The sequence below is a fragment of the Triticum aestivum genome, chromosome 4A, assembly GCF_018294505.1.
Source record: "Triticum aestivum cultivar Chinese Spring chromosome 4A, IWGSC CS RefSeq v2.1, whole genome shotgun sequence".
Lineage (NCBI taxonomy): Eukaryota > Viridiplantae > Streptophyta > Magnoliopsida > Poales > Poaceae > Triticum > Triticum aestivum.
The window spans coordinates 646,318,220-646,338,351 of record NC_057803.1 but is presented as its reverse complement, the minus strand read 5'-3'; the positions used below and the strand labels follow the sequence as shown (position 1 = coordinate 646,338,351).

General features: G+C 44.7%; 1 pseudogene; it reads left to right on the top strand.

Moving 5' to 3' along the window:
- The first annotated feature begins 650 nt into the window (after positions 1–650).
- Positions 651–7,888, top strand: LOC123084178 (eukaryotic translation initiation factor 3 subunit A-like; annotated as a pseudogene).
- Positions 7,889–20,132: the final 12,244 nt, after the last annotated feature.

Sequence of the window (20,132 nt, the reverse complement as noted above, 5' to 3'; positions counted from 1 at the left end):
TTGATGGACGGCTACCGCATTCGCATCTGCGGACTGATCCCTGTCCGGTGATGGAAGCAAATTTGCGGCTCCCGTTGGAGATGCAACAACCCGAAGAAGCCCGGTGGAGCTTCCGTTCAATCCGAGCCGTCCATCGCGAGGTAAGCGAAGAAATCCAGCGCGTCCAAGTCTCGGCGTCGGTTCGCGACTGTCCCGCAGGCGTCGAATTCCTCGGAAGCACTCCTGACAAAACCCAACCTCGTCCCCACACAAAAATAAAAACCTAACCTCCTCCGCGCCGCCGCCACCTTCCCCCGCCGCCTCCAGATCGTCGCCGTCGCCATCGCCATCGCCGCCCCCGCGCCCCGTGCGCCCCGCGCCCCGTGCGCCCCCAGCCCCTCGTCTCCGGTGATCCAAAGGTACCGTCGCGTCCCATCCCCGGCTGCCACCGTCGCTCCACGACGCCCTGTCTCGCCCGACGGTGGCTGCGGCGACGTTTTCCGGCGATTTTTTTTCCATCGGGATTTCTCCGTTCGGATGTCGGCGTTCGACGCGTGCTCCGCCGTCGACGTGCCGTGAATCCGCGTGCTAATCAATCCGGCGTCTGATGTTGTTGTTCGTGGCTGGTGTTGCAGGTGTAGATCGCCCCCGGAGACCCCGCGCCCCGACCCATGGCGACCTTCGCGAAGCCTGAGAACGCGCTCAAGAGAGCGGAGGGTGAGTCACCGGGACCTTGTCTCAGTCCGGCCGCTCAATTTATCCGCCGTGGTTTCCGATTGTCTGTTGCGGTGGTGTTGCTGTGATGCCCGCTACAGGAACTTAGGGCGACGACGGCTGTACTGTCTGGTCCATTTGGTAGTTCAATCAATCGACATGGTCACGAAATGTATGAACGAATCCGTGAGCCGGTGCATTTGAAACAATTTGAGTTAATTTGGAACTCACTGAGTCCATATCGCATATGATAGATTGTGTCACAAGGTACTGGATTTGTATTTGCCAATTTGGTTGGGCCTTCTGGCCTATTTCATAGGCTGGTTGGGCGTTTGTGCTTATGCCTACGTTCCTGACCTGCTTCTGAGAATTTCAGTGTATGATAAGTTGCTCTCTTTGTTGTGTGCATTTTTATCCCTTTTCCACTAAAGACCACTTAGCTATGCAAAGGCCCAAGTTCTGTTGACTTGTGCTGTGTTTGACATTGTGGTTGATTATGATAATCCTGGCTCCTCCAACCAGCTTTTGCCTATTTTAGTGTTTGATTAACCAACCTATCACTAGTTTCAAGGATATTTTCATGCAACAGATTATAGAATAAGCACACGTAGCACAGTTCAGCAACCGCAACTTGAGCCCTTAAGTTTCATTTTAGCTAAACTGATTAGGATGTTTCAAGGGAAATTACACACTTTCTGCTAAAATATAATCACAGTGCTTCTGCATGCTTTCTCTTTATATTCAAATCTTTGGCAATTTTTCATATTTTACTTACAAGATGTTCACACTGTTTTACCGCCTTTGGTTTACTGCAGAGTTGATACATGTTGGACAAAAACAGGCAGCGCTGCAGGCGCTGCATATCTCATTACATCAAAGAGATACAGATCATTGGCAAAAGCCTCTTGAGAAGATCATGATGAATATGTGGAAGCTTTGTGTAGATCTAAGGAGGGCAGATTTGCCAAAGATGGTCTTATTCAGTACAGAATTGTCTGCCAGCAAGTCAACGTGTCATCTTTGGAGGAGGTCATAAAACACTTTATGCAGCTGTCCAATGAGAAAGCCGAGGAAGCCAGGAATCAGGCACAAGCACTGGAAGATGCTCTGGATGTCGTCGATCTTGAAGCGGACAAGCGTCCAGAGGACTTGATGCTCAGTTATGTCAGGGGGAGAAAGGGAAGGGAAGATCTGACAGGGAGTTTGTCACTCCATGGTTTAAGTTTCTGTGGGAGACATACAGGATGGTGCTTGAGATACTGAGAAATAATTCAAAGCTTGAAGCGCTATATGCTGTAAGCCATTTTACTGCTTTGCCATTATCCTAGTGGTCACTTCATTATTAATATAGTTATATGCATTTGGTTTTGTCATTTATGGTTAACTGAAACATCAAGGTGATGCACTGTTTCTATAGACTCTGTGCACCAAATGGTCCGGCACTGTTCTGATTTTCCACTAATACTCTTATATTTTTTGGTTCTGTCCTTTTACATGGACATCTTATGAAATGAACTATTTGATTCCTTCTGCACATACTTGACCAATTCACTCTATCGGCTACCCTTTCTTCCTTTGATGAAAAGAACCTGTAGTATGGACTTTGTTCCATGAACATACTATTCTTTTACTTGATAACTTGTCTGGTTCTTTTGCACTCTCCTAATTTGTAAGAAGTAATAACGATTGGCTCCTTTTGTACAAAGCATTACCAATGCATTATGTAACTACTGTTATTTACCTTTTGTATTATTGTCTACTAAATGCTTTTCACCAGCCTGATCTTCCATTGACTTCTCAATATGCAGATGACTGCGCACAAGGCTTTTCATTTTGTAAGCAGTATAAAAGATCCACCGAGTTCCGTAGGTTGTGGAGATCATTAGAAACCATCTTGCAAATTTGAACAAATATCGCGACCAGCGTGATCGTCCTGATCTGACTGCCCCTGAAAGCTGTCAGCTGTATCTTGATACCAGGGTTGAACAACTGAAAATTGCCACAGAACTTTCCTTATGGCAGGTTTGTTCACAACTCATCTTATCTTAAAGCTAAAAGAAATAAAGTTCACCAAGCCTTTTTCTTGCAGGAAGCCTTCCGATCTGTGGAGGATATCCATGGCTTGATGAGCTTGGTTAAGAGAACTCCAAAGCCATCTGTCCTGGTCGTCATATTATGCCAAAGCTGACTGAAATATTCTGGATATCTGAGAGTCACCTGTATCATGCATATGCATGGCTGAAGCTTTTCAACTTGCAGAAGAGCTACAACAAGAATTTAACTCAGAAGGATCTGCAATTACTAGCATCTTCTGTTTTGCTTGCTGCACTTTCTGTTACACCATATGACCATAAATATGGTGCATCTCATCTTGAGCTTGAAAATGAGAAGGACCGTAGCTTGCGTATGGCCAACCTTGTCAATTTCTCCCTCGACTCCAAGCGCGAGAATAGAGAAATGGTTTGCCTTCCATCTGTTCTCCAAGTTTAAGATTAATTTTCCATAATATACTTATTTGTTTTCTGATAAATCTTACTGTTCACTTTTCAGGTTTCAAGAGCAACTCTTCTTTCTGAGTTGGTATGCCTTGGGTCCTTTTTGGTTGCTGTTATTTTTATGTTATATACTGCAAACTGTTTAACATCTCTTTTATCACATGGATCATGGCCGCACATGGGCATCTTGAACACAATCTGCTATTATGCGTTGCTTGTACATGTTACAAAGCATTCATATATGAGAGTATCTCCTCTGATGGCCTGCACTTGATTGTAGGCGCTTAGCGAATTGCTTTTCTGCCTTCCAGTCAGAATAATGCATAACCACATCGTGAGCATCGCTGTCTCATCAAGCAGCGTTGCTAAGATGTACATACTTATCTTGTATTACATGGCATGAGAGTCATTTTTCCCTTCTAATCACACCTCCCACACCTGCTAATGCCCTAATTATCTGTTCAATCGCTTTAGTTAGCTTGGTAGCTCTGAAATATATGAAGATTCGCAAGTCTACGCTTAACAGAACATCTGTTGATGCATCCCTGATGTTCTGTTCTGTTTGTGTGATGATTGAATTTACTTGCATTGCTTGTGATATTTTACTAGCTGGCAGTCTACATCATGCAATTTGTCTTGCATCCACACTCAACTCTCATTCTGACTGCTATGAAAATAGGCTGCCAAAGGTGTGATTTCATGTGCTTCCCAAGAAGTAAAAGATCTATACAACCTTATGGAGCATGAGTTCCTTCCTCTGGATCTAGCATCAAAAGTACAGCCTCTGCTATCCAAGATTTCTACGATTGGAGGAAAGCTTTCAGCTGCATCGTTCAGTTCCGGAAATTCGTTTATCACAGTACCAATCTGGCATTGGAGAAGCTTACTGCACTGAGGGTGCTGCAGCAGGTCCTATGCTATGACCCACTAGCGATAATATATGCATTCATGTCATTTTTTTGCGAATATGTATTCACTTTATCACACCTTAACATTACTACCTGTAAAACATGTTTCTTAACTCTCTTTTTTAATCATTTCAGGCATCTCGTATTTTCCAGTCCATGAAAATTGATATGCTATCTAGAATGATCCCATTCTTTGAGTTCAATGTCGTGGAGAAGATCGCTGTTGATGCTGTCAAGCACAATTTTGTTGCTATGAAAGTTAAACCATTTGGCAGGAGCTGTTCATTTTGGCAACATGGTATGTGCTTGATTCTGACCCTTAGACTCTCAATGCCTCATTGAAGCTTTATTTTTCTGATGCTGTTTATTTGATTTCCTCATCGTCTGCTTTGCGGTTTTACATTATTTGTTTTACCTACTCATTTCCTTGGCCAAGGGGCTTGTCCCTTGGCCTTTCATTTCTTTTCTAGAAACTTACCATTCATAGTGAATGGTTTCATTTTTATCAATTATATTACAACAACAACAAAGCCTTTCAGTCCAAATAATTTGGGGTAGGCTAGAGTTGAAACCCATAAGATCTCAAAAACCTAGTCATGGTTTCTATTCACGTGGATAGCTAAGTTCCACGCACCCACTGTCCATGACAATGATATATAAGTTTGCTTGATTGTTGATGAGAAATATGTGCAGCTACATCTGCTCACAACAATGATAGGTCAAGCTACAGTCTGTACAACAATGATATAAAGTCTGCTCGATTGTTTCTTTTGTTTATTTTAGCATCAACATGTGGTGACCTGATTGAGTGTATTGTTCCATGAAATTTTGTCACAAACATTTGGAATATGGCGACATTCTCAGCAGTTAATCTTCCGTTTCCATCTTGTCTCTACAGATAAATAGATCATCGGGCAACATCAATCTTCCCCATATATTCATTGTTATCTGACATATTTACCTTTGCAGGACATAGGAATCTGATGTGCTTAGTAGCCACCTTAGTGTCCTCGCTGATTCCCTGAACAAAGCATTGAGTCTTATTCATCCACCTGTGCAAAAGCCATCCAAACCTAGTGAAAACTTGACCAGTCTTGCTGGAGTGGTGGAGAAAGAACATAGAAGACTCCTTGCGAGGAAATCAATTATTGAAAAACGTAAAGAAGACCATGAGCGTCAAATATTGGAAAAGGTTTTCTATTTGCTCATTCTACCTCTTAGTTGTTTTATGGAGTCTTTGTTGATGGCTTATGCGTTTGTATTTCCAGGAAAAAATAGAGGAGACAAAGAGATGACTATTCAGAAGAAATCTGCAGATGAAGAAAGGGAGAGGCTTTTGAAGGAACAGAGACTTAGGGAGCAGCAGAGGATCCGTAAAGAAATAGAGGAAAAAGAGGCGAGGGAAGCAGCAAAAATGATAGAAGATTTAACAGGAAGGGGGAAGAATAAGAAAAAAAATTCACATTGAGGGGGTAAGATAATATTTCGGATTTCCAATAATTGTACAGCTCCATTCTACCTGGCCATGTTTTCATAGTTTGCTTACTTCCTTGGAATGTAACTTAATTCTGTTTAGCGCTAAAATCTGGATGCACTATATTATGGGACGGAGGGAGTAAAATTTTGATAAAGGTCATATTTCTGTACTGTCAGCTCAATTAGTTGTTTTACTTTTTGTTTCTGTGCCCTAAAAAAGGTTGATAGTCAGCTGCAGATGATGACAGGTGGTGTAGTTAAAGTGCAGGATCATTTGTTTCTGCACACTGCTTAAGTTTTTATCACTTATAGTTTGTAACGCATAGATACATGCATGTACAATTGTAGTTTTGGTGTATGGCGTTCTAATAAATTGAATGCTCACATGGCAGGATATGACAAAACAACACGCCATGGAGGTGGTGTTGAATCAACAGGTGAAGGAGCGTCAGGAGATGGAAAAAAAACTGGCGAAGCTTGCAAAGACAATGGATCACTTGGAGAGGGCAAAACGGCAGGAGGAAGCACCATTAATCGAGGAGGCCTTCCAGAAACGCCTCGAGGAAGAAAAGATCCTTCATGAGCAAGAGCAGCTGGTTTGTCTTCACTGTTATTTTGTTGTTTACAAGATGTACATTCTGATAGTTCTCATGCTCACATTTATTATGTTTTTCTACTTGGCAGAGAGAGATTGAGCTCAGCAAGCAACACCATGCGGGTGACTTGCAGGAGAAAAATAGGCTTTCTAGATTGTTGGAGCATAAGGTATGTGTCCTTCTTGCGGCTGCATTCAGCCGCGCTGATTCTGTCATGTTTTTATTCTTAATCAGCATTCCAAACTTTTAGTTGTAGAGTCTATTTGTCCACCGAGGGATGCTGAGTAGAGTTGTTTCAGTGATTACAGTTTCTACCCTGAATTGTTTTTGTTTTGTTTGGATGATATCATTTGCTGGCCTGTCTGCTGCTGAACTGATTAACCCAGAATAGATCAATTTTTGGTTGATTAACCCCAGATTAGATTTAAATTCATCATGTATTTCAGCATATAATATTTTTAGTTTTTTCCTTTATTATATGGGCATTGTCAACCTATAAGCTTTTTTCAGTACGTATTTGTTTCCTTCTCAGAAGACTGCCTTCCTTCCATCTTGTTAATCTTATCAAAACTTCCCGTTTCAGAATGCTTTCCAGGAAAGAATTGTCCAACGCCGTGAAGCTGAGTTTAGTAGCCTAAGGAAAGAGAGGGAAGAAAGAATTAGTCAGTTGATATCTTCAAGAAAGCGTGAAAGGGAGACTGTACGGAAATTGATGTATTATCTGAACATGGAGGAACAACGGATTCAAAGGGTGCGCGAGGAAGAGGAGGCTAGAAAACATGAAGGTTAGTGATTCCAGCTTTAACTTGGAACTGGAAGTATTGTTCATGTCATTGGGAAGCAAGGAAAACACATTCTAGCTGATCATCAAGTATTATTTATTGTTGGCAATAACACCACCTCATTGATTTGCAGAGGAAGAGAGGAAGAAGAGGGAGGAAGCGGAGACGAAACTCAAGCTTGACGCCATTGCAGCAATTCAGAGGGAGAAGGAAAGGGAGGTGGAAGAGAAGAAGGAAAAGAGAGAAGGGAGGCTCTCCTAAGAGCAGCGGACCCACCTGATGCGCGGCCTACTGCCACCATCGCACCACCAGCCGCCGCTCCTGGTTCTAACAAGTTTGTCCCGCGGCACAGACGTGGCGGTGAGGGTAGCAGCCAGAGGACGGCTGTTGCACCTGAAGCAGCAGACCGTTGGGATGCTCGCCAAGAGGCTCCTCATGCACGGGAAGTGCGCCCCTCTGCCAGGATGCGCTCCCGCTCCAGGAAGCAGACCGCTGGAGCCGCCGTCCCCTCCGCCAAGATGTTCCTCCCGCGCGCCAAGAAGCGCCCCCAGCCCGCCAGCCAGATGGTGCTCCTCCAGCTGGTTCTACTACTGACCGCTGGCGTCCTGGTGGTGGATCTAGGCCCTCTGCAAATTCTTCATCGGCTTCTTCTTCGTCGACCGGCTGGAGGAAGAACTGAAGCTGCCTGCCCTGAAATGCATGCGCTGTGCCCTGCCAGCAGGTTGAGATTTTTGCAGTTGCTTGAATTTGTCTGCCGCGCACCAGATTTTGTTCCTAAGCATGGACTCTTCTTTAGGTTTTCTTCCTTTGCACCTTTGCACCATTTCGAAGTCAGTGTTAATTTTGAGCTTTTGAGAGAAAGTACTCAATAGTACATGACTTGTTGCTGTTTGTTATTTTTGACAAAAAGTTGCAACTAATCTTGGGACACAGACATATCCAATTGACTCTGAATCATTAGAGCATCTCTAGCAGATCATGTAAATAGCGGTACTGCAAATTTCGTTTAAGGGTTAACACCATAGTTGGCCGGAAGTTCATTACAGCACATACTCCCTTCGTTCCAAAATAGATGACCCAATTTTATACTAACTTTAGTACAAAGTTAGGTCATCTATTTTGGAACGGATAGAGTAATAGATAAACCTAATCTAAACTACTCTATGGCTTGACATTGAGATAATACTCGGCAGTGGAGTTGGAGAGAGTGAAGGTGAGCTAGTGCTCCTTTGCCGTCATGAGCCACGCGGTGGTTCCTTCTTATTATCTCGCCACCTCGACGAGCTTGAGGTTTGTCTCGCGGAAACGCTTGATGGTCGGCCAAATGAGGTCCCTGATCACGTCGAACTCCTTCCAGCACTCCTCCTTGGCTGCCTCGAGCCATGCGGTGGTGCCTTCTTGTCTGGCCACGACCGCCTCATGGAAACGCCTGGTGGTTGGCCAAAGGAGGTCCATGATCCCGTCGAACTCCCTCCATGCCCTCCGGGCGATGCTGCGGAAGAGGGCACGCGCGCTCCCTTGCCGGAGGTGTGTGTGTGTGGGGGGGGGGGGGGGGGGGGGCAGATGGAGTTGCCTTCCTCGTCGTCGTGGCGGGCTTGTTTGTGCGGCGGTGACTCGCCGCGGCCCCCTCGGCCACCATGCCTACGACCTCTGTTCGACATTGATCTGGTCGAAAAGGGGCTGTGTGCGTGAGAAACGGCCGCCGGAGTGGGTGGATTTGGCGTTGGAGAGAGGGGATTTACGGTGGAAGCTGGTGCGGGACATATGGCGGATTGGAACCCTAAATCAGTAGGAATCCGATAAATATAGCGGCAGAGCCAGGGATATAAGGGCCGCCGGTATTTTTTTTAACGGGCCACCAGTATATTCTTTACGAGCCAAACTTTATTTACCAGATCTGCTCGGGCCAAAATTTTATTGTTTCTTGTAAATCCGCCAAAATTATATGGGCTGACGAGCTTATACAAGATCTGCTAGATATGCTCTTACAACTTATGCTGTGCCATCCTCTATAAAACTAAGCTCTTCACATTCAATTGATGTCTCCAATTCAATTAGAATTGAGTCATTTGATTTTGACCGGGTCAACAATTTTCTCAAAGCTCCATCATTCAATTCTTGTATGCTATAAACTATGTTTTCTAATTTTCAATACCTCACAATTAATTGAGGTATTCAATTTAGAATTGGGTCATCCAATTTTGACCGGGTCAACAATTTCTCAATCTCTCCCATTCAATTCTTTTAATTCATTATGTTCCCGAATTGTGAAGCTCTATCATTCAATTGAGATATTCAATTTTGATTTGGTTTACGATTTTGACTGGGCCAACGATTTTTCAAATCAATCAACAACAACCGGCCTATAAAAAAAATATCAATCTTGTGCACCCTCCCACCATCTAGAAAAAAGAAGTGCCACCATGTGATATTGTAGTATCAATATAGCACATGCAATCACCAACACAAAATTTTCCCGACATAGATATAGGTTGGTTAGCGGATAACACAGAATCACATTATGAAGGGCCCACCAAATCACTGCATTATAAATAAGAATAAAACACACTCTATCATCTCCCCCACCCGCCAAACTAAATATTTCACCAGTTTTAAAATATAAGGAGTATTAGTTTTTTAGAAAGTCAAATTTCTTTAACTTTGAAGTTCAAAGCAAAAATATCGACATAAAAAATATTAAATAAAAAACAGAAATTCATTTCACGATGAAACTACAAATTTGATCAAACTTAAAATATTTGAATTTTCAAAAAATAATACACCTTATATTTGAAACAAAGTGATTTTTTGTAAAGAAACCCAACAATACGAACAACGCAACAAAGGGCGCACAACCCTTCTATAATGAATGATACCAGACACACTATGAGAGTTTGTATCCAACTGGATGTTAAAGAAACTGTGGTGACGGGTAATCATATCACATTTCGTATTTGAATTCATATGTTGTTCTCTACAGTAGTAGTAATGTTAAGTGCAGAAGTTCAAGCTTTGGTTTTTTTTTGAGCATCAGTACACACATAAGCGCTCATATACACGCGCATACACTCATCCATATGAACGCACACACGCACACCCTACCCCTATGAGCACCTCCGAGAGACTGAGCCGGCATATCATCTTGAGATTTACGAAGTCACCGTAGGCGCCTCGTCGTCAACGGAACATCTCCTCCCACTGAAAGCGCATCGACGGAAATCCTGAAATAAATCCAGAAATAATGCGAGCACCAGGATTTGAACCCTGGTGGGTTGGGGATACCACTGTCCACCTAACCAACTCAACCACAGGTTGATTCGCAAGTTCAAGCTTTGGTAATCCCGGGTAGTGCCGGCAGGGCCATCGACGAGCCCGCCAAGCATGCACAGCAGCAGGTCCAGCAGTGCCATTTGGCACGGGCCGGGGAGCTCCATGGCCATGGGTGAGTGGGTGACATGGACTGGGAGCAAGCAAGCAAGCTAACCAGCAAGTAACAAACTTTTTGTTTTTGTTTTTGCGGGATAAACTTCCCATCTATTCATCTTTAATTATGGTAGTACAACGAACACTAAAAATAATGAAAATTACATCTAGATCCGTAGACCATCTAGCGACGATTACAAGTACTGAAGCGAGCTGATGGCGTGACGCTGTCATCGCCCCTCCCTCGCCGGAGCTGGGAAAACCTTGTTGCAATAGACAGTCGGAAAGTCGTCGTACTACGGTCCCATAGAACCAACGCACCAGAACAGCAACCGCCGCCGATGAAGAGTGTAGATAAGAAGGATCCAATCTAAAGACACATGAACAAAGACGAACGACGAACAAATCCGAGCAAATCCACGAAAGACAGATCAACGGAGACACACCTTCACACGCTCATCGATGATGCTAGACGCATCACCGGAACGGGGGCTAGGCCGGGAGACCTTTATTTCATCTTCAGGGAGCCGCCGCCGTCTTACCTTCCGGACATAAACCCTAAAAACCTCGAAAAAGATTTAAAAACGGAGCCTCCACCGACAAGGGCCGGGATCCACTCCCCCCATGACCCTGAGGCCACGGGAGACGAGGTGGACTGGCGTCGGCACGGCGGGAGGCAGAGGATAACAAACTTTTTAACAATGATCTGTCAGTACTGTGTGTAGGAAGAGTTCAGTTAAATGTTACGTAAATGATTGGAGAAGATGTCTCTTTCATGGATTTGCGTCATTAGGGACGACCACATGTTAAATGTTACATGTTGCAAAACAGAAAGGAACGAGAGGAGCAATTTGTGCAAGTAGTTGATTACAGAGGTTTACTTATTTTAAGCGTTTAAGTTTTTTAAATGAGTGTTTTTTTTTGGAGATATCCATTTTCCTGAAGAAGCGGAGTGCTGAAAGTACCAGTACCAAATACCATGTCCATTTGCCAACTTAGCCACGGCTACCCTCCTTGTGCACTAGACATGACCAATTTAGCATCCTTGTGCTCTAGAGATACAAATACACGTTATAGTGTATTTGTGTCAGAGCATCTCTAGCAGACCCGTATATCATCGACGCGCAAAATCGTTTACAGTTCATTGAAAACGGTTTTGCGGGCCGGCGCGATCGCCGGCCGAGCAAACCCTGCATAGCGGAACTGTAAAATGGAATATTCATCGGATATTCCGTTTTACAGTTTCCGCTAATGCAGGGTCTGCTCTGGCTGGTGCCCGCGCCAACCCGCAAATCAGATGGGTTTTATCTGAATTTTGGCACATATGCCACATATTCAGAAATTAATTCAATGCAAGATAAAATTTCCATATTACAATACAACAATCATTCCAATTACATATTAATGAAATCACCAAAGCAAACTAAATAATTCAATACAAAACTTGTCTCGAATACAAATCACACATGAATTAAATGAAATGAATGCAAAAATGGAATGTGTTACTGCCCAGCCTTTGCCAATGGTGCTCAATGAGATCCTCCTGTAGCTGGAAAGTGGGTGTTTGCATCTATCAACTCTCTGTATGTCTAAGAAATGCTCTAATGCGGTTAGGGTGTCTAGCTTGGTTTGACATGGCTACCCACATTGTCATAGAAGAACTCCAAGTTCATGCCTCTCTCATCTTCGAGAATCATATTGTGAAGAATAACACAACATGTCATGATGTTTTTCAAGGTCCGCTTGTCCCAAAAACGAGCAGGACCACGAACAATGGCAAACCTAGATTGCAAAACCTCGAATGCTCTTTCAATATCTTTTCGGGCTGCCTCTTGTACCCTTGCAAATTCACATTGTTTCTTAGTTTTGGGTCTTGATGCTCTTGACAAATGTGCACCAAGAGGGTAGATACCATCTGCAAGATAGTACCCCTTTGTGTATTCATGCCCATTGATAGTGTAGTTGCAAGCAGGAGCATCACCACTAGCAAGCCTAGCAAACAAATGAGACCGTTGCAACACATTGATATCATTGAGAGTACCCGGCATACCAAAAAAGCAATGCCAAATCCATAAATCCTCGGATGCTATGGCCTCTAGCACAATTGTTGCATCACGAGACTTGCCACAATACATTCCTGCCATGCCTTCGGGCAGTTTTTCCAAGTCCAATGCATACAATCAATGCTTCCTAGCATGCCATACCATCCTCTTCTCTCATTTTACGCCATCAACTTTTTTGTATCTTCTCCATTGGGTGCCCGAAGATATTCAGGACAAAATACACGGATGATCACTTTGACAAACACACGCACTGTCTCAATTGTAGTATCTTCACCAATGCGAATGTACTCATCGGCATAGTCAGCCGGAATGCCGTATGCAATTACCCACATAGCTGCCGACATTTTTTGATATGCACTAAATCACTTCATGCCCGTGACATTTCTTCTTTGAGTAAAATACGACAATTGGGTCTCGCAAGCTTGCACTATTTTTACAAAGAGGGATCAGCGCATTCGGTACCTTATCAGAAGAGGTGCGGCGGATATGTTGGATTGTCCGTGAAGTAGTCTTGCATCAACATCTCGTTCCCGAGATGGAGATTTCGAGGAATGCAAAGATGGCACATGGTCGATCCTCGCGTCTCTTTTAGTTCTCATCTTCATGCTCCTTCACGGCGAGGGCCATCACCAACGTTCTGCTGCCAATAGTTCACAAGCAATGTCTAACATCCGAGTCGTACGAATCGGATGAATTCCTCGAGCAAAAACTTCTGGCATGGGCTCAATTCCATCTAAATCCACAAATAAGAACACCACATTAACCGACTATGCATACCGCATCCCAAAGCACAAGCACAAGTACTCACCGTCCGCTCGGGGTGGTGGCTCAATGGCAGTGGATCCTGGGGCGGCGAAGGTGACTAGGGGCGGCTCGAATCAGCGGATTCCGAGAGCCGATGAAGCAGCTAGGTGGAACACGGGAGGATCGCCCCCACGGCGCGATTCTGCCCGCAGATTTGGCTGGAATCGTTGGCGGCGAAACGGGCGGAACCAATGGCTGGAGGTGGCGGAAGGGGGTCGGTAAAGGCGTAGGCTGAAATGTCCCTCCCGCCAACCGCTTTTTCTGGGATACGGGCACTGTCAGGGCCAGGCGGAAACCTGCGTTTTCACGGGTTGGGAATGAGATTTTACCGCGCCCCTCAAATTTTTTTGCGGATCGGACGCGTTTGCAGGGTGTGGTCGGGCAACATTTTCCGCGTCGACCCATATTTTTGCGGTTATTTTGCGGTTTAGGGCATTATACGGGGTCTGCTAGAGATGCTCTCAGTAAGGAGAAACACCATTGATTGGGGTTCATTTTCGTATTTGGTTTTCTTATGCCAGAGCAAAACATTGCTCATTCTTTCCAGTGGAAATTTGGGGCCTCCCTTACTGAAAAAAAGGGAAGGATTATACTGAAATTAATTGCCAAGTAATTTATCAAGATCACAATGCCAGACGTCATAACTAAGACCCCATGAAAACTTAAATAAAATGGTTCATCTCGACAATGAACAAGTATTTTTTTGAATACAAGCATGGCATGATACGTTTTATTCTATGTAAGTAGAGATTGTTCTAAAAGACCATACCCCAGGCTGTGCGGGGTAGGGACTCTGTGCAGACGAGGAAGAACATCACTTATAATCTCACTCCGTCCTAAAAATAAATGTCTCAAACTTAGTACAACTTTGTATTAAAGTTGGTATAAAGTTGACACAGTTATTTTAGGACGGAAGGAATATATCATGTAAGGAACGAGAGGCCACGATGGCAGACAAGGAACTCTCAAGCCACAAAACACCAATTAGGAACCTCTAGTGGGGAGAAGGTACCTAGTGTCAAGGACGTACGAGGCGGAAGACCCAGACGCCGCCCCCGCGTCGCCTGCATCAGGCGACTCGGGGGAAAACACCGGCCGTCTCCGCCCGTCCACGCCTCCTCTGCCTCGCGCCACGCCGCCGCCGCGCTTTGGGATGGTGGCGACGGGGCGGTCCCCCACACGCGATGGGCACGTGCATCTCTCCACCACGGTGGATCTGGCCTGTGTGCTTTGATCCGTGCGCAGGCACGGCGTTGCGATGATGTAGCGTCCGGGCTTGGCTCCGGCGTATCACGAGGGCATCCGGCGTGCCTGCTGCTCTGCCAAATGCAGGCGGAGGTGGTGGCTGTGGATCTCGGTTATCGTTCAGATCTAACCTCGGCTATGGTCGCGCGGTAGGGGGCCTGATGGCACTGGGTAGCCACCGTGGTGGTTCCGATGGTGGCCGGCCAGGCGGCGGCAGGCTGGTTCGGGGTGGCGTGGGGGCCTGCTGCCATGAATAAAGGTGGTGGTTCTCGTGCTCTGTTAGCATCACAGCAACGTTCGACATGATCAACCCTGCTTGATCTGGTCATCGACGGGTTCTAGAACTGCCAACGGTGATCTTGCCCAGGAGATCTAGATCGGATAGTATCTGGTCGTGCGCGTCCAGATCAGCCTACAAGGTTCTGAGGCCGCAGCGCAAAGTTTGTTGATACCATGGGACATGTCAGCCTCTTGATTTCCATGGAATAGATGGCGATGGAGAAGGTCATGATGGCTGAGATCGAAGGATCAGTTAGTTGGATGGGGCCTTGGTGGCGATGATGTCAGTCAGGTGTTTGATAACTCTCATAAGCAACACTGATAAGTGGGGGCGGCAGCATTGTAGGATTTCATTTTTGGTGGTGCTTTTTGGGTGCCAAGTCGTGTCTTTCAGGGCGAAAGCCTAAGGTCTAACCTTTATTGGTTGTGCATGGCAATTGCCTTGCTTAAGGAATTGTTTTGAGACTTCCTTCAGGCTGAAAACCTAAGATCTTGGATCGGGCAAGGCGCTTGTGCACTGTTCCTTTCTTGAAGACGTTGCTTTTGGAGACCTCTTATGTTTTCTGGGTGTTGTATTTGGTGGTGGTTGGTGTGCTACTGCTAAGAGGACTTGATCGCTGTGGCGGGACCTTTGTTTGTGCTTTCTCTTTTTTTGTTTTACTTCTTTGGCTGTGTGTATCCTGGATGTCATGTGACATCTTGTAAGTGTAGAGATTAGGTGTAATTAGTATCTTCGTGATATTAATATATTTTTCGTTTAAAAAAAGAACCTCTAGTGGATCGTGTTTGGTTTCATATACACACAAACATGATTGGAACCATCTTGGCATTGTAAGACGATCATCACAAGGTAGACCTGCATCGATGGTCTGAACCTGGGCACAATGTGCATTGTTTCTGTCCAATCTCATCGGAGCATCATCTACCCAGTCTTTGTATCACCACATTACTGCATTTACTACTAGGTGTACCCAAGTGTAGACAATCAACAAAAAATTTGCTTAGCCAGTTCATACATAAACCGTGCCGCCACCTGTACCCAGTGCATCTTATTCCACCTACCTTCACGTGTCCAAACATCACTTTTGTCCTATATATCTCACCCCATCTCCGCATGAACATGCAGGAAAGTCCATCATATCTCATTCATCCTTGCTTCACGCTTCCACATAACTATGTCTTGAACATTTTCATCTAATAAATAGGTTTCAATACACGTAAACACAGGGGATGATGGGCACACAATCAATACAATATCAACAAACGTGTGTGATTAGGAGGCATAGGGAGAGAACAAATATGGGAGTGGTGTCGCAAGCTCAACATTGGTTAGATGATTAGGTTCTTGTGGTGGAATCTGCCCACCTAAGTTCAAATCTTAGACTTGGTACATGTGCTCACATTTTTCTAAATTTATTTCAAGCTTTCTGACACCATTCTTTTGGTGCTCACTAATGGGAAAGGGCTCATAGGTGAACTCAAATGAATGGCGGACACAGCGTGTAACCCGCCGCAGCTAATTTGGAAACAAAGCAGTGGCGAGTATTAACATTTGACTGCCACTTAGGAAGCAGTGGCGGGCAGAAAACAGCACCCGCCACCGGTAAGCCTTTTGAAATTTGGCTGCGTGATGAAACCTAATAGTGGCGGGCAATCATTACTGATCGCGACTACTCAGTAAGCCAATAGTGGCAGGCAAACCGTCAGCCCCGCCACAGCTGGAACTGTGGTACCCTACAAAAGGAGGTCATCTTAGCAGTGGCGGGTGCGCCAGACGGCCCGCCACAGCTTCTCGCTCTTCGGGTAGTGGGCGCTATCATACGACCGTCACTGTTAAACCCATGACGCTGGCAGTTCAATTTTCGTCAAAAACCCGATTCGCCCCCAAAACTAGCATTTCCCCCTCGCTCCGTGTCCCCCCCCCTCAAACCTCGCCGCTCCTCACGGCCGCACCCCTCGTTGTCGCTGCCGCGGGCATGGTCTCCTCCTCCAACACCAGAGGAGGTGTCTCGTCGCAGCTGCCGTCGTCGTCGTCGCCGCCACCGCAGAGCCCTACCGCGATAGATGGGCGCCCTGCGGCCATGTCACCCTCCCCCGCCAACATCGGACACCTCGCGCCGCATTCGAACGTCAAGAGCCGTACCTCTCCGGCATGCATGGTCAGATTTTATTTAGGGTAAATACTAGTAGTTTATAAATACATGCCAATGTTTCTTAGTGCTATTTCTCTTTAGGTTAAATAGAAGTACATTTTGATCGATATTTAGCATGGATTAAATTTTAGTAGTGTGTATTACATTTGTTGTAGCATCATTTGACTTATACTCCCTCCGTCCGGGTTTATTAGGCCTAAAAGCAACTTCTCTTAGATCAAGATACATAGTAATTTGCTCACATTAATTTTTCCATCCACTCCCAATGCACTCTCTCACATGCATGCAACCAATGAAAAAGCACGCATGAAGTGTATTAATTTCTCAGCCATGGCACCAACAACAATGACTTTCAATGCAACCAATGAAGTGTTTGATGCATGCACCTTTCCAAAGCGAGGCCTTATAAAAAGGGACGTGCTTGTGATGCTAATAGGCCTAATAAACCCGGGCGGAGGGAGTAGTTGCAGGTTATGACATGAGTCCCAATGTTTTCACGAAACGTTGATTAACTTCCGTTTCGCCTAATTTCTGGCACTCACTATGTCCTCTTGTTAGCAAAGGTCATGTTGATTTTTTCTTTAATTTTGTGCATAGGATCCCTTGTAGTGTGTTGGCTTATAGTTGCGGGTTATGACATGAGTGCCAATGTTTCTGCGAAACATCGATTAAGTTCAGTTTTGTCGAATTTCTGGCACTCACTATATCCTCTTATTAGCAAAGGTCATGTTGATTTTTTCTTTAATTTTGTGCCTAGGATCCCCTTGCAATCTGTTGGCTTATAGTTGCAGGTTATGACATAAGTGCCAATGTTTTCACAAAATGTCGATTAGCTTTCGTTTCGCTGAATTTCTGGCACTCATTATATCTTCTTGTTAGCAAAAGTCATGTTGATTTTTTCTTTAATTTTGTGACTAGGATCCCTTGTAGTGTGTTGGCTTATAGTTGCAGGTTATGACATGAGTGCCAATGTTTTCGCGAAACGTCGATTAATTTCCGTTTCACCGAATTTCTGGCACTCACTATGCCCTCTTGTTAGCAAAGGGTCATGTTGAAATTTTGGCACTAATTTTATTTGTTTTTTATGCTTTATGAATCATAATTGCCACACTAAATTTTAGCAAACACAACAAATGGAAACCAGAGAGCATCTTCTATGGACCCCTCAGCTCAGTGTGGTAAAAAGGGCAGAAAGAGAAAGAAGAAATCAGCTAATGAACCTACCACCAGTAAGGCACCAGAAGAAAATGTGGTGAATGTTCGTACTAGTCCGCGCTTATGGCGAATGTTTACGCCTCGTGAACCGATGTTACAAGAACACAAGTTGAGAGCACTAAGCATCAAAATTCAGCTTCTACAAAAAGACATAGTAGCAAGGTCACGGAAGTGTGAGATGTGTTACACCGCCAAAGTTATAGAGGTTGTTGGATTTGTCAACACATTCCCTTTTGATAAAGTATATCTCGTGTTTGATATTGTGGTCAACGACAATATTTTCAATGTTGACGTAGTCAATCCATCTTTAATAAGGCTTTGGTCACTATGGCATGCTACATATCCATTACTCCGAAGAGAATGAGAAGGAAGATAAGCTAGATCACTTTTGGACAGAGCATGAGCACCTTTAGTGGGTGCTCATGAATATCGTCAATCGCCATGTAGTGAGGGATGAGCGGATGTTCTACTGCAATGTAGAGAGTTAAGAAGAACGAGAGTTGAGAATTAAACATCAAAATGCAGATGGATATTATGGCGAAAGGATGGATATATATGCTTTCTAGGAAAACGTCAAACATTAAATTATGTCATGACACAATGTTTATTACGTTCTGATATTTACTTTATATGTCTGTGTCTCATATGTTTAATACCTTGTGATGTTTCTATATGTATATATTTTGAATTCTATTGTGTGTAAAACAGATGAATCCGCGAGAAGAATTGTGGGAGGGCGTATCTGCGGTGGACATGGAGAAGCACTATCTATGGATGAGGACAAGTATCGCGGAGCATACCTCAGGGAGCGATATTAGCTTCGATCAAGAAGTGTTCAATGGCCCAGTGTTCTCTCCAATCCATGAAAGATAGCAAAGAGGCGTTCAATGCCCACGGTTGCACATGCCTGACGAAGCGACCCGGATGAAGGCTGAGGATCTGCAGTCCGAGTTCAGCCACCAGACCCATGCCGGAGAGGATTTCAATGGATTTTCGAGAGGCCAAATCTGCGATTCAAAGCAGGCGGCTTGTTGGTCCCCGTTCCGTCCAATATTAATTCTTGCAGTATGTGCGGCTTCTACTAACACTCTATCTGTTGAACATCGTTCGACACTCTTTTCACTCCTGAACAACTCATTAAACTATTAATTATGTGTGATGAGCGACATATATATGTATATCATTATAATGCACTTGTGATATTTTCTTTAAACTACTTTTCATTAATCATTCATCATTGTAATGTGGTGCGTGTATGTGGATCAATGTTATAACTAGAATTTATGTATCCCATGCAATCTGATGATCTGATCCAGGCAAAATATGTTGTAATAGCATCAATTCCGCGTGGATTAATAACAGTTGCGGGCACAAAATACTGTGCGGCGGTGGGAAGCGCCCGCCATTGCTACACAAATCTTCTTTGGCGGGTGGCCAAGTGGCCCGCCACTGCTGATGGGCTACCACTGGCGGGCCGCCCGCCACTGATGCATGTTAATAGTGGCGGGGAGGTCGGTGAGCGGGTGGCACCGATGCCTGGCCGGCCACTTTTGGCCTTTTTACATCCGCCACTGCTAGGCATTGCTACATAGTGGCTACACCTTGCCTGTCAACTAGGAGCTGACTGTGGTGAGCTTGACAATCTTAATCTGCCAGCTCCATCTTTGAGAGCTGCTCATCGTGTAGGGTTGGCATGCATGCATTCATGAAGATGAGTGAGCGTGCATACTGTTGAGCATACGCTTCTCTTTCGTGTTTCTCAAGAAAAGGATGGAAAGCGGCTTCTTGAACATGTAGCAAGAGCCATCATGTTTATACAATAATTGTCTTTTTCATCCACATATTTGTTATATGTAAACATGCTTAACGACCACTATACTTATTTACTAGCCTCCCATAGTCAAGGAAGGTCTCCGCGAAGGTTCCTCCAAAGATGGCAAGCGTGCTAACCAAATCTCTAATTGAGCAATCCGGCGGAGCCAATGGTTTGGCTCATTTGC